The sequence below is a fragment of the Gossypium hirsutum genome, chromosome A13, assembly GCF_007990345.1.
Source record: "Gossypium hirsutum isolate 1008001.06 chromosome A13, Gossypium_hirsutum_v2.1, whole genome shotgun sequence".
Lineage (NCBI taxonomy): Eukaryota > Viridiplantae > Streptophyta > Magnoliopsida > Malvales > Malvaceae > Gossypium > Gossypium hirsutum.
In genome coordinates this window covers 92957274-92973089 of record NC_053436.1, presented here as the reverse complement: position 1 = coordinate 92973089, position 15816 = coordinate 92957274, and the positions used below count along the sequence as shown (strand labels likewise).

Sequence of the window (15816 nt, the reverse complement as noted above, 5' to 3'; positions counted from 1 at the left end):
GATTTATTTTGAATTAATGAAATGTGATTAATGGAATATAATGTTGAATATAGGTTCAGGCGATTATGAATACTTAGTATTCCAGGTGATAAGGTGTGTACTTCTACCTTATGATAACTTGATATAAAGCCGAAGGTGTGTACACACACTGCACACAAGTAGATCGGCAAAAGTCGAAATACCGAAAAGCCAAAAGTTTGACTACGGCAGTCTTGCGAGTGCGCGAACACTCGTGAGATGGAAACCGATAAGTTGTCTGAGGCCCCATGAGCGATTCCATGGGCTTGGGCTGTGAATTGGCCAACCGGGCCAGAATAGGCTTAATGGGCCTGATGGGTTGTTAGGCCCATAATAGGCAAAAATTGATAATTGATGCTATGTGATGAAAAATCATATGTGAGCATGACTATAAATGTGAATTGGGCTTGATGGGCCATATAAATGTGATTTGGGCCTAATGGGCCATATAAATGTGATTAGGCCTAGTGGGCCATATACAGGTATGTGAACTTGACTGGGCTTTATAAGGGGTTTTGGGCCTAGTATATGATGACTACATAAAACTTAATTAATATATTGCGACAGTGGATAAGTTATAGGGTTAAGGTGTGGCAACGGGTATATGTATGTTTAGGATTGGATCTGGGGAGAGCTTGGTACTTAAGCGGTCTTAATGACTCACCTCCTCTTCTCTGGACTCCTACCTGGTGCATAGTATTCGTTCATCTTAGCTCACGGGATTTGTTAAAGGGCCAAGGTAAATGAAAACCGTAATAAAAGGAAAAATTATTAAAATGCCCCTAAGGGCAAAAATGATCGAAATACCCCTAGGTGTTGAATGTAAGTTTTACGGATGTGACATGCATATCTACTGCATACATATGATATTCTGCTTAGGTTGCATATTGGTTGGGTATTATGGACTGGAGGAAGTATATGAGGATCGCATGGTTGCTTGACAATCGTGGATCCACCGACGACATTTAAGCCTAATGTGTAAATGAAGGTAGTTCCAAAACCGGGCTACCATGGATGTGTATCGGTTGGGTGGGTCGATATTTATATCCCCACATGATGTGTCGGGGGACGGAGCTGGTGTGTAGCGGATGGATTATTGGGATGGGATTGCACTGCATTGCATTGCATGTATGATATTGTTGTGATATTATTGCGATATGGGCTTCGACCCAACCGCGGCTAATTTGGGCTAAGGCCCAGAGACCATCGTTATTGAATTGGGCTTTGGCCCAAAATGACTAACGATTGCTTTATACTCGTTGAGGGTTGTACACACTGAGTTTTCGAAACTCACCCCTGTAATACCCCGAAATTATTTTTATAGTTAGATATTATCCTTGATATAGTAAAATAAGGAAATAAAGTGACAAAAAGGGAAATTTTGAGTTATGTCAAAATTGAGAAGTATATTATGATTTATTAATTCAAGAAAGGACTAAATTGTAAAAGTGAGAAAAGTTTTATTGCACAAGAGTAAATACTCAAAATTTGAGGGGTTAAAGTGTAAATATGAAAAAGTTAAAGGACCAATAGTGTAAATATTTTAAGAGTGGAATAATCTAGAAACTAAGGAAATGGATGAATTAGGACCAAATTGAATAGGTGAAGAACTATGAGGGACTAAATTGTAATTTTACCAAATTAAATAATGACTCAAGGATGGAATTTTAAAAGATAATGAAGGGCAAAATGGTCAATTGGAAGAGAGAGAAATCTAGAAAGCAATGATGATGTTGGAGATATTTTAGATTAAATAAATAAATATTAGTTTATTAATATTTTAATTTAATTTTTAAATGATATTTTATTATTTTATTATTATTTTATTTAGTATATATAAGGAAAGAAAGATGAAGAATCATCATCTTTTTCTCATGCACCCAACGTATGAAGAGAAAAGGAAGAAAGAAACTTTCTTTTCTTTGCAATTTGGTCCTTTTACCAAAAATTTACCATTTTCACCCAAAAATCAAAAGAATTTCCATAGCTACCAAGAGAGAAAAATGTTAAGGAGGCTATGGGAAGTTAAAATATCAAGTTGGATTCAAGAAATGGAAGCTGAAGGAGAGAGAAAATCAAGATGAAGATTGAAATCAATAGAACAAGGTAAGAACATCATGATTTCAATATGTTTTTAAGTTTGATATTATTGAAAAAGCATGGGATTGATGTTAATGCAGAGTTTCCTTACATATGATCCTATGTTCTTGATATGTTAGTGAAGAGAAAATAAGAGAAAGTGATGAAAAATAGTGTAGAGAAAGAAAATAAGGGCGTTATAAACATGGTAATTACTATCTGGCACTAAAACAGTTTTGGACAGCAGCAGTAGGCTAACTTTAAAAAATCACCATAAATTTTTGGAATCGAATTTTAGGATGAAAAAAATATTGAATTAAATCTTATTGAGTCTAGTTTCTTATAAAAGAAACGGTGTAAGAAATGGAATTGTGAATTATGAGAAATAATAAATTTTGTGAGACAAGGTCAGAGTGAATTCGGGTTCCCCTATTCTGAATTTGGAAAATCATAAAAAATTGGATAAAAATAATTATGCAATTTAATTTATATGATTAGAATTTTGAATGATTCTATTTTCAATATAAATAAATAGTAACATCATTTGAATCCTGTACGAGGAGATAATTAATTTTTAGTGAAGAAGGGTTGAAACTGTCAGACAGCAGAACAAAGGTGATTTTAAAGAATAAACTGTACTTATTGGCTTAATAAAAAATTATGAAAATTTTATGGAAAGACTATATGTGAGTCTAGTTTCATGAAAAATGAGCGGATCTTAATTTCAAGTTCTGTAGCTCAAGATATAAATAATTTAGTGACTATGATGCAAATGGATAGTTTTGAATATACACATAAGTAAATAGTGAAATTATTGATAATGTTACTTGTAGCATGTTATATAAATTAAGGATGTGGAATGGAGAGGAGGAGGAGGAAAAATATGTATGAATATTCATCTAGCATGGCTAATTTGCATATTTTAGGCACAGGGACTAAATTGAATAAAAGTAAAACTTTATGGGCAATTTTGTAAAAATTTCAAAAAAAGATCAAATTGCATGAAATGGATTATTTTATTATTTAAATTACAAAATTGAATGGAATTATTAATTTAGTTCAAGATCGGGGAAAAACATGTTTTAGGGGTTAAATTGAAAAATGTTGAAATTATGGAAAATTCTGATATTTTATAGAATTCATGGAATGTTAATAATAGCTGGAAATAAGGATTAAATTGCAAGAATTTTATTTTCCTGACCCTAAGGATGGAATCGTCATTAATTAAAAGTTTAGAGGCAAAATGGTAATTTTGCCTAGAGCATTAATTAAATGCGTTAGAATATGAAATGAATGAAAATGATGATCAAATTTATTTATGAAGATCCAGACGACTCAAATATGAGACTTGATCGTAGAAAAGAAAAGATATCGGATTAATGAAATTATAAATACAAACAAGCAATGAGGTAAGTATGTGTAACTTGAATTGTATTTTTAAATACTTGAAATATGTGGTTATGTGATGAAAATATGATTTGAATGTTCAATTCATGATAATTGATGAAATATTGATAATACTTGATATAAATTGAAAATAAATCCCAGTTGAATGGAATGGAATTCGATGGATCATTGGAAAAGGAATTGACGGTAAAAAGGATCTAGCCCAGATGGGTGATCCTATCCTGATATAGCCCTCCCGAAGAATACGTGTAAAATGGATTTAGCCCGGACGGGTAATCCAAATTAGGGTCTGAATTTAGCCTGGACTGGTAATTCAGATCCAAGCTCATTAGAGTAATTGTCGTTGCAGGGGATTTAGCCTGGACTGGTAATCTTGCTGTAAGGATGAGGTTCGCGGGAGTGTGCTCTCTGAAATGAAATGTATAAGACCATGGTTGAAAGATACCATGGCAACATGATTAGAAATGTGTAAGACCATGGTTGAAAGATACCATGGCAACATGATATGAAATGTGTAAGACCATGGTTGAAAGATACCATGGCAACATGATATGAAATGTGTAAAACCATGGTTGAAAGATACCATGGTAATGTGACATGAAAGAATAAGACCATGGTTGAAAGATACCATGGCAACATGACGGGAAATGAATAAGACCATGGTTGAAAGATACCATGGCAGTGTGACATAAAATGAATAAGACCATGGTTGAAAGATACCATGGCAACATGACAGAAAACGAGTAAGACCATAGTTGAAAGACACTATGGCATCATGTCAAAGATAAATAAGAACGTGGATGGGAGACGCTATGACATCTGTTAAACAATTGATATTCAGGTAATTTGTATCAGATGACGAATGTTTATATGAAATGGTTGTGTGAAATGTTTACAAGAACTGGTCATATGGAAAAATATGTACACAATAGTTGTATGAAATAATTATAAAGATAGATAAACAAAATAAGTATAAGTACATGGAATATAATTTATGTTAAGTTTGATATAAGCTATTACCGGAATAAATATACATAAAATATATGAAAATGATGGAGCATGAAATATTGATATAATGAAATAAATGATATATACTTATAAAGAAACGGTAAGAAAATGATATGTTTCATGACATGTACATATATGACTATCTTTGATATGTTGATACGAGGAAATTATGTAAGTAAAGACAATTATTAAACTCAAGGGTGATATGACGAGAAAATAGGTATATCAATGTTGAATTTCTATGAAATATGTGCAAGAATACTAACAATGATGTTGTTTGACGCTTAGACAAGTGCCAAGCTATTAATTGAATGGTAACACATTTAATTATAAGGAGCATTGAAATGGTAAGTACTTAGATGAAAATATAATTTAAGGTTATGAAAAAAAAAATTCTACCGATTTAATTCCGGTTGGTTTCTAATGTATTTTGGGGCTTCGAGAGCCCAATAGAGAGACGTTATGATTATTTTCAAAATATGAATAATAAATGACTCAGAATTATCTGAAAATGTTTAGTAAACTACGGTAAGGCCTCGTACCCTATTCCGGCAATAGATACGGGTAGGGGTGTTACAACCCCCCTCCTTCTAAACTTTTCAGGTGATCCTCAGTAGGTGGTTCAACGGATGGAGGGACTCGAAGGTGGCCAACTAGCATAAAAAGTTTAGACTTAGTCTTTATGTAATTTTTAATATATTGACTTTAAATTATTTCTATTTGATTTGGGTTGTAACAATGTCTTTCCTCTGGCTAATATTTCAAATTAGGATTATTATCATTTTTTTATGCTTTATATTTATTAGAAGTAGAACATGGTTTCCTAAACTATAACTGTTTTCAAATACTACGTTTCCGCAACTCAATTTTTAAATGACGAGTTTTCATAAAATCATATGTTCTAAATAAAGCTTCCTCAACTGAAAAGATATTTTACAAAGTAATTAAGGTTTTTCGTTTTAAGGAAGTGTTTCCAATGAAAACAAGGTTTTCGCTAAAACACTTCAATGTGACGCTTCAGATTCAGCTATAACGTCTAGACCGGGTTTGAGGTGTTACACAATCAATCGAAGATATGTTCTCCAAATTTGGTAATGTAATCTCGATTGAATCTCCACATTCCAAGGACTTTATTGATTCACTCGAATCCAATCCAATATTCAAAAGCCAAGTATTGATTTTCTTAGATAGACCATAATATCTTCAATATAACAACACATTAACAAGTCTAAATATTTTCTTTATTAAATTTTCAAACCAAATAAGGAAATTAATAAACTGCCTCAATGGAAGCTTGCAGTGGACACTGCTGAGTGCTACTCAACTTCAATAAGCACATCTACCTCAATAATGTGAATTGTCATTATACTAACCAATGTGAATTGTCTATGTTGAGTTGTTTGACCATCTTCATGTTCTTCCATAATATGGGTCTGTGTCTCCAACACTTCTTAGTCTTCAAAGACATGTTGAATTTTAATGCTCCAAATATCATAATCGTCATCATTAAACTTCAAGTATTTGTTAAGATCAACAACAATATTTTAGTATTTGTCATGTTAGAATAAAATAAAAGAGCTACAGTCACAAATAATTACCACATTAATGTCCATATTACATAAAATAAATAAATAAATAAAATTTACAAATGTAAAAAAATCATTGTATGGTAAAAGAAATCAACTACCAAAGTGAATAAACATAATCACGAAATTTAAGAGTAAAAACTAACATTAACCCCTCAATTTATTCAAAATTTAAAAATAAAATTCGTTTCAACGTCAAAATTAAGGGTCTGTTTGATTGACGGAATTGATTTTCCGAAAAATCATTTCCAACTTTTTCAGCGTTTGATTGGCGGAAAACATTTTCCATTTGGAAAATGAACTCCAAAACAAGGGAAAATGGGTTACATTTTAGGGAAAATGTCTTACCCTTTCAATTTTCGTAAGATATTTTCCGTGCTCTCCTCTCTATCGCCTCATTCATTCCTTCCTTTATTTCCAGTAGAAAACTGCTTCTGTTTATCGATTTTCCAGTAACTTATTTTTTTAATTATTCAATACTTGTTTTTTAACACAATTACAAATAATTTATTTGATATTAGTTTTTTTCAATTTATAACGATTAATATTGTAACCCAGCAGGAAATCTGCCAAACAGCAGAAAATATTTTACACAGATTCAATCAAACACCAGAAAATATTTTCCAGTAAATCATTTTACAGAAAAGTAAAATATTTTCTAGAAATCATTTTACAGAAAATATTTTACTGGCAATCAAACAGACCCTAACTTTAAGCTCCAAATTTTAAGTTAATTTTGAACTCATTATATTAAAACTTAACTCGGCTAGATTGTACAGAAAATTAAGCTTGAAGCATATATCTTGACTATATCGTGTAAAAGACTTAATAAAAGCCTGTTTGTTTGTCAGTAAAATATTTTTCCTAAAATATTTTCATTGTTTTACGGTGTTTGTTTGGTAGAAAATGAATTCCCAAAGTAAAACTAACGCTTTCTTATCGAAAATGCCTTACCGATTTTTATCCCGTAAGATATTTTCCCTTCTCTTCACTCTCATCATAGACTTAACAGTCGTTCTCTCTTCCTTGACATCTCTGTCTGATCGGCCTCCACCAGGGATTTAAATTGCGGTCGCGGTCGCGTTTTCGGTCGCATTGCGTTTATCGCGGTTGCGGACATAACGGATGCTATTGCGGTCATTGTAGGTATCGCAGTCGTGAATTTTACATTACTTATTGTGTATTGCGGGTATAGCGGGTTTCGGCAGTAGCGGTTTCGGACGGTGCCGCTACCGCTATATAACGGCCGCTATTTCGGTAACGGACCGCTATTTAAATCCCTGGCCTCCACCTCTCGTCCTCATCTCTGTCCGTTAGCCTTACATCCTTATCTCTGCCTAGTCATCTCTGTTGGTTGGCTATCATCCTTACCAAGTCTTCATTTTTTGTCTACATTTTGGAAAAATCCTAAAAATAATCTTTCCAGCCCTATCAAGGTATGTGACTATCTTCTTCTTATCAAGGTTGTTTCATTCGAGATGGGTCTGCTTATTTTTAAGTGAATTTATTATTTTTTTCTTATATATATATATTTTTGACTTTGGGCTAAATTGATATGCGTAAGTTCATAGATCTGATGTTAGAAGCTTTTTGTCTAGTGATTTTAAGTAAACTAGAACTTGATATTGGAAGTATAAGTTCGTTTGCATTCTGAATCTGATGTTAGAAGCTTTTTGTCTAGTGATTTTAAGTTTTGCTTAAAAATATCTTGTAAAAGAAAAGGGTTGTTGGCTTTATTTGAATATTTTACAGGTTTTAGTTTTGCTTCGCCTTTAAACTGCTTTATGCAAGTTTTGTTGTTTTGGTGTTGTCCTTTGAAACCGGTGAAAAAAAGTTCCTTTTTTGAGTTGATAGATGGAATAAATTTAGTATAAAATTGTAGTGCCACCAAAGTGTGTGTTTTTGGGTTTCAAGCTACCTAAGGCTTAGAACAAGTCTCAAGAGACAATATGCATATTTTGGCAACATTTTGAAGCAAATTACCAACAATTAAGGTATTAAACCACCATGTGATTGCTCTCAATTGCAAGCAAAAAGCATTTTTTTTCTCTAATTTCTTATAACTCACCTAATACTTGAAATAGTGGATTGCAATGCTCATTTATTTAGGTAGCTCTGTGTTCAATTTAGGAGCTTTGTAAAGGTAGCCTTGCAGAATCTATTCCTTTTTTATTGAGATAGATTTTTATAAAAGAAAACGAATCTTAGAATGATAGGGTCTTGTCTTTAATGTTTTTGGACTTCAAGAAGTCCTTGTGAAGGTTCCATTTTTTGCTATTTTATTAACTTTTATGAAGGGATATCCAACCATTTTAAAGCTTAAAATCCTAGGACATGTGGGGTGGGCTTAATGGGATGGGAGACAGTGCTACCTCCCATTGTAAAGCTTAAAAATCTATTGTAAAATAAAGGCAAGAATATGTTAATATGGGGAGAAAATTTCTTGTTGTACCCAGACTTATATCATAATGTGTCACGATATCTCATCAAGCTATAGATGTTATGTAAAACTGAGAATGTTCATCCCATTAATGATGTCTATTTTTTTCTGGCTTAGAGTTGATGCTATTGGATATGAAGATAAAGAGGTTGAAAACTTGAGAGCCAAGTTATCTACTTTATTGTGGCAAGAGACTACTATTAGAGTAGGTCTCCTCATCCAGCTTGCTGTTGTTTTTGCTTTTCTTGGACTTGTAGTCCTTGAGAGAATGGTTATCTTCCAGGCATGCCAGGTCAATGTGTGCCTGTAGATCTTTTAAGAAATTGATTTCTTCAGTTGACTGAAGAGCAACGATCAATGTCAATTAGGCTATTTTTCAGGCTGTTGACTGAGATAGTTGTGTTCGCAGGGGAAAGTTTCAAATTAGGATATATGTAAGAATTTTTTGTAAAACTATAGTATTTGAGAAATCAAAGTAGTTGTAGGGCTTTGCTACGTAACTGCATCCTACAAATATGATTTTGATATGGTTAAAAAAAAAGAGGGAATTGGGGGTTTGTGGAACTTGACTGTGGGTTTTGTTGCTATTGCTATGGTTGCTCTGCTGAATAATAGGGAGGAGTTGGCTACATCTCCTACCCAACCCTAGCTTATCTTGTTTATGACCCTCTGATAATTGAGAATTTATTGGTCAATCTTCAAATAGCAATTTTGGACGTCTTATTATTATTTTATTATTTGGGATTCTTTTGTGTTCTGTAAGATTGAGCTCAACTTAAAAAGTATTTAATAAAATGTTTCATTGATGAAAATAAACAGGCCTTCTGAATTTACTTTAGTTGTTTTCAATTTATGAATTTTAATATTCTAGCTTAATAATTGGGTACTATTATATATTTGTATTTATTTATAAATAAATCATTCCAATAAATGTAAAAATAATGTAAAATATAAATTTAATAGATATAAAATAAACTCAATTAAACAATGAAAATATAAGAAATTCTTAAATGTATGTTTGTTTCATTTTAAAGCATCTTTTATGAAAAATTTTCATGAAATCTGCCAAACAACGGAAAATATTTTACACAGATTCATCCAAACACTAAAAAATATTAGCTTTTCCAGAAAAGTAACTCATTTTATAGAAATTATTTTCTGGAAATTATTTTACATATAAACAAACGGATATACAAAAGGCCTAAAATTGAAAAATGGCACACCTACCTTAAAAGTTTTTGTTTTTGATAAATAGTTAAATTTTAGTTTTTGTTTCTAATTTTAAATTTTAAATTTTAAATTTTAATATAACTTGATCTGTATAATTTTTAACAATGTTATTATTTAGTTCAAATAGTTAATATTGTTAATTTTCAATTAAAACATCATGTAATTATATATAATTTGAATACTTTAAGAGTCTTGGAGACTAATATGTAGCTTTTCATTTTTTGTAAGTTTGCGTTACTTTTTATTTTTTGACATTATAAGACAATGATCAAATTTTAATTTTGGCCTCTACACTATGCTGAGACTTGGAGATTTAATTTGTATACTTTAATTTTAAAAAAAATTGCTCTCTCCACTTTTTATAATTCATTATTCCAACATAAAAAAAATTATCTTATCATGACGAATTTGAATAAGTGTTTTTAAGGAAAAAAAAAGTCTTAATTAATATTTTTAATATTATTTTTATTGTTATGTGATAGTCAAATGATTATATTTTTAAATTTCAAAATGTTATATAAAAAAATCTAATAGTGATAACAATTTGATCTCAATATCTAAATTCAAAAAATAAAAATTATATTCATATAATTTAAAAATAAAATGGAAAAGCAAACAATTAAAGGCCCTTTGCATGAAAAATAAAGCAAAGGAACGTGGCAGAAATTGTGAACATGTGAATTATAAATGATACAGGGCATTTATAAAATTACATTAATTAATAGTTTATAAAATTAACACCTATATCTTATTTCCAATTACGTCTACTTTATGGTTTTGGGAATAACTTTTAAGTAGGGTTTCTAGTTTAAAAATAACGAATGAAAAAGTTTATTTTTCATTTAAAAGTTGGGTTTTATTTAATTTTAAATTTAGTTGAGATTAAATTATGTTATGATTTCCAATAAATAAATAAAATAAGAAAGAAAAATTAGTTTTGTAAAGTTTGTAAGAAAGGTAAAAACGGAAAATGTGATTAATAAATTATGTAACCTTAATTCATAGTATCTTACAACAAATCTTCACAAATAAATCTCAAATCATCACACCCCTACACTTTTTATAATTTGTTTTATACAATTATTATTCAACTATTTATACTTATCATCCATCTAAATTTTTAATCGATTCGATATCTCTATAATATCCATCTAAAATATTATCTATCTATATATATATATAGGAAGAGATTCACTTATACTGACAATCTTATACTATTTCATATATTTTTGTATGATTAACATTTTAATGGTCTAACTATTATACTTCGTATTCTATTTGTGTAGATCATGTATGTTAAATTTGACGCAAATTAACTTTTTTAACTATTTGCTTTATGTTGTAACACCCCAAACCTGGCCCAGACGTTATGGCCGGATCCGACATGCCACATCGAAGCGTTCAAAACATTTTATATTGTTGATCCAGAAAAACCCTACTTAGTGTTTTAAAAGATAATTTCATTATAGGTTAAAGTGAATGGAAGCTGGGCACCAGGTAGGTATCCATAACAGAGGAGGTGAGCCATGAAGGCTGCTTAAGTACCAAGCTCTCCGATTGGATCCAATCCTAGACATGTCCACATCCATTGCCACACTTGGTTATAACAAGTTGAAATTTCTTTGGTAAATCGAATATTCGTGACGTCGTGTTATTTTAAAAAAAAAACAAGTATCGTTTTGAAATCACGCCCTAAGTCTAGCCCATTTGAATTAGTATCCATCAATTTAAAGTTGTTTTTAATAATATAATCCCAGAAAAATCAAATAAGAAAATAAAGTTAAAATGGCCTTATTACAATCCAAAAATTAAATAGTAATTAAAAATAACTTAAGAAAACCAGTCTCTTTTTTTCAAACCCAAAAGTATTCACCATGGCCACTCTGAATCCCCTCCGGCTCCAAGTCACCCACATCAAGGCTCACCTGCAAGGTTAAAGAAGGGGTGAGTTTGGGGAAACTCAGTGTGTAAGGAAAACCCATTCAAAGCCCAAGTCAGCTCAAACCCATTGGGCCTAAGCCCATTCAGGTAACAGTGGTACTGGGCCAGAGCCCTTTTCAGATTACAATAAACTGGGCCTTAGCCCCTTATTCAGATAACAGTATGGCCCATAGGCCCATTTCAAAATACATGCAACATCAGTAAACATATGCAAGCCCATTTGGGGAGACTACTCAACCCACCAACCACTACACTCCACCCGTACCAGCCATACACTCCATGTGGGGAATAGCTCAACCCACCCAGCCCAACACTCCACAGTTGTAGCCTTGCTGCTCAGTTAACAGTAAATTGAGGCAAAGCCTCCAGTACGTGGACAAGCCACTTTCAGTACTTCCTCCGTCAATATCCCAGTCCCATGCATCAGATGATAACAACATGACATGCAGTAAATAACAACAGTCAAACATGCATTTAGGTCAATTTAACCCTAGGGGTATTTCGGTAATTTATCTTCTAGGGGTAAAACTGTAAATTTTCCACTTTTAAAGGTATTTCAGTAATTTATCTATTTTAGGGTTTTTCATGCATATTCCTACTTTTCATGTACTAACAGAATCACGTACCGAATTGGGTCCGTTGGCCCATCATTCCAATTTTGGCCCATTAAGCCCAAAAATATCGAGGGCACAGAAATCATGCACTTTGCAGTCCAAATTTTGCAGTTTACCAAAAACATTAATCGATTTACCTCACGAGCATTCGCACACTTGCAAATCTACAAAATACCGGTTTTCGGCATTTCGGCTTTTCGACTTTTGCCGATCTAGACTAAGAAAGAGGGTGTTAGTTACACACCTGTTTGCGACGATATGCTGACGAGATCCACACACGAACTGCCTACAATTGGATTACTAACACGTTAATCTAACTATTCAAAAACAAACTACGTATTAACCCTTACAATATTCGGCCAACCACACCTACAGATCATAGTAAGCTTATAAGAAAACAAGAAGCAACTCATTAACAAATTTTTGTCAATGTTTACCACATAATCATAATTTCACTGCAAGCTGTCTTCCTGAGCAACAGTCACTAAATCATTTATAACTGGAGCTACGAAACTCCAAATCAAGTGCCGTTAATTTTCCTTGAAAATAGACTCATATATCTTCTATCCATAAAATTTTCAGAATTTTTGGTTTAGCCAATCAATACCAGATTTTTCTCAAAATTTTTCTATGTTTCACTGTTTGACTAATCTAACCACTCTTCATTACGAATCAAATTTCTCATTGTACAGAATTAAAATATGTTCTTGTTTATTCCATTTGAAACTAGACTCATTAAACTTTAATTACATAATTTATTCAGCTTCTAACTCATCTCCCACAATTTATGGTGATTTTCCAAAGTCACGTTACTGCTGCTTTCCCAAGCAGATTTATTACCAAATCACTCTTTCACACCTAACTTGCATGCTTGTTATTTAAACATGTATATCACCAATCAATCATCACATATCTATGATTTTACTTAAGTATAATCTCCATTTCATCATTTTAAAGCACAACATGTTAGCTGATTTTTTCCTTTAACATCTAAGGCACATGCATGCTCATTTGTTTGGCTCAACTTCACCTATCTTCCATTTTTTCATCAAAAGAACATGAAACAACAACCATTTCCTTCATATTAATTCATGACCAAATGCTCACAACACAACCAAAAACCAAAATATGCTTCAAGAGTTAAGGTAGAATCAAGAAGAACTCATGAACATCAAGATAGAAGCAAACTACCATGAACTTACCTTCAATTTTCTTCCCCAAGTAACCGAACATTCAAGAGCTTTCTCCTCTCCTTTCTCTTCTCTAACTTTAGGCTATGATGAACAAAGATGGGCAAAACTTTGTTCTTTTCACCCCTTTTTCTTTTAATAAAATTTCATATTTCATCCATTTAATTCTTTAATACAAAAGACATGAAATGTCCATCATGAAACATTTACCTAAACCATTATCATGGAACATTTACCTAACCCATTATCATGGAATATTTACCTAATCTATTATCATGGAACATTTACCTAACCCATTATCAATTTGTACCATGAATTATGGATATCAAGTGCTCATATTGTCTACAATAACATGATGGCTGACCACTTCATGTAAAATGGGAGGTTTGTCATGCAAATCCTCCTATTTTGCACTCCTATTTATTTGGCCACTTCAATTTACCCTATAGTATTTTCAAACATTTTCATATAGGTTCTATTTCATAATTTCACCCCCTTTTTCTTATGGAACAAAAATTAACTAAAATTGCCGGGTTCTATCTTAAGCTTGGGCCTTCTAGAGGCCCACTAACATAATTAAAACTATGCCAACATTCACAGAATTCCCGAAAATTGGGGCGTTACATATGTAGTAAACATTCAACAACTCAATAAATATCAACATACATAATATTTTAGATTGATATGATAGAGATATAGAATCAGTTCAAAAATTTACATACATAAAAAATACGATTACATTAATAAATTCAACAATTAAAATATTAAAATATTAATTATATAAAATATATATATAACTATTTTAATTTTATAATAGTATAAGTGATGCTCCATATATATATATAATAATTTGTGTTTCAAGGTTGATGATGCAAAACATTAAATTGGTTCAAATTTCAATTTTGACATAATTCCTCGACACCATCATAACTTTTTAAGCATAATAATTTTTGTTGAAAATTATTTAAAAAAATACGTTTATTTCGTATAACTTTAATTTAATTGTCCAACTACATCTTCAGTCGTAAAATTAATCAAATAATAAAAATATAATTAAAAGTCGAGAGAATGGAAGAGATTTTTAGTCATTTGTTATTCGAAAATAATGTTACTCTCCAAAGTCACGTTTAGTAAATGGTTTCATATTCCTCAATGGATTCAATCATTTATCGGTAAAAGGCTAATTTACTTTTACACAATATATAGTTACAACTCCAATAGCTAGTCTCTAACTAGTTACAACTATTCATTTAGATCTCGCTTTCACAAGTTTAATTCATTCAAAAATAATATTTATGTTATATTATACGTCGATAATGACAGTATGAATGATCACAAAATAATAAAAAAATATATGTATATTTTGTAGAAAATTTTTATCGGAAAAAACCACAAGCAGAGGAGGAAAAAAATCACTAATGTTGAAAAATAACAATACAAGAGATTTGTGGGTATGCACGATTTTTAAGGGTTAAACAACTCGTCTAATAGAAGAAATATAATTATATACTAATTCAACTTGTGCGGCAAGGTCCCCATAGATCTCTAATTTTACCTCTCTATTTTATTTCTTTAATAAGTAAGTTGCATCTCAATTTTTTTTAAATTAGATCAAATGAGATTTCTAATAAATAAAAGTAAAAAATATTTAGATAACAACAATTCACAACTCTTTACCCAACAAAAAGTGAACCTTTGATTCGTGCAATATATTGCCTATCTATTTGCCTATTATGCAGCAGTGATAAGCACCAATGATTAAGATAAACTTGACTTCTGATACTTAGCATGTTTAATTAATAAAGTTCCAAATTAATAAGAAGTGACTTCCTTGAAAATAGCAAGAAAACACGTTCTTTTAAGATAGAGAAAAATTATCAGTTAAATTCAATCTCTTTTAACATACTCAAACTTTTGATAAATATAACTACTTTAATTTCAGCTTTGAGTATTGGAATAAGAATGCTTGAGAAGCTCATTTGCTTATTAAAACAGCATCTAATAAGATGAGCATTTAAAAAAGACCAACATATAAATATATCTAGACTATCTCGATCATCAAATTTATGATTTATCAAGTCACTGAATAAATACTGGACAACTTTAATTTTAGCAATTATCATAGTAGATAATTATAACAAAATTTTTATAAAAAAATATAAAATAAAGATGATATAATATTTTTCAAAAAATAATTATATTTTATATTATCCTTCCTGCAGATATACTGTAAACAAATATATAGAAAAACGCAAAGCATTACTTTCGCCCGCAGATATACCAAGAGAAGTTAACTTTCTAAA

At 31.2% G+C, this 15816-nt stretch overlaps 1 long non-coding RNA gene across 1 annotated transcript; it reads left to right on the top strand.

Moving 5' to 3' along the window:
* Positions 1 to 7117: 7117 nt before the first annotated feature.
* On the top strand, positions 7118 to 9033 carry LOC121212472 (uncharacterized). The gene is made up of 2 exons (XR_005907706.1): positions 7118 to 7534; positions 8656 to 9033. It is a non-coding gene; the product is annotated as an uncharacterized lncRNA (long non-coding RNA).
* Positions 9034 to 15816: the final 6783 nt, after the last annotated feature.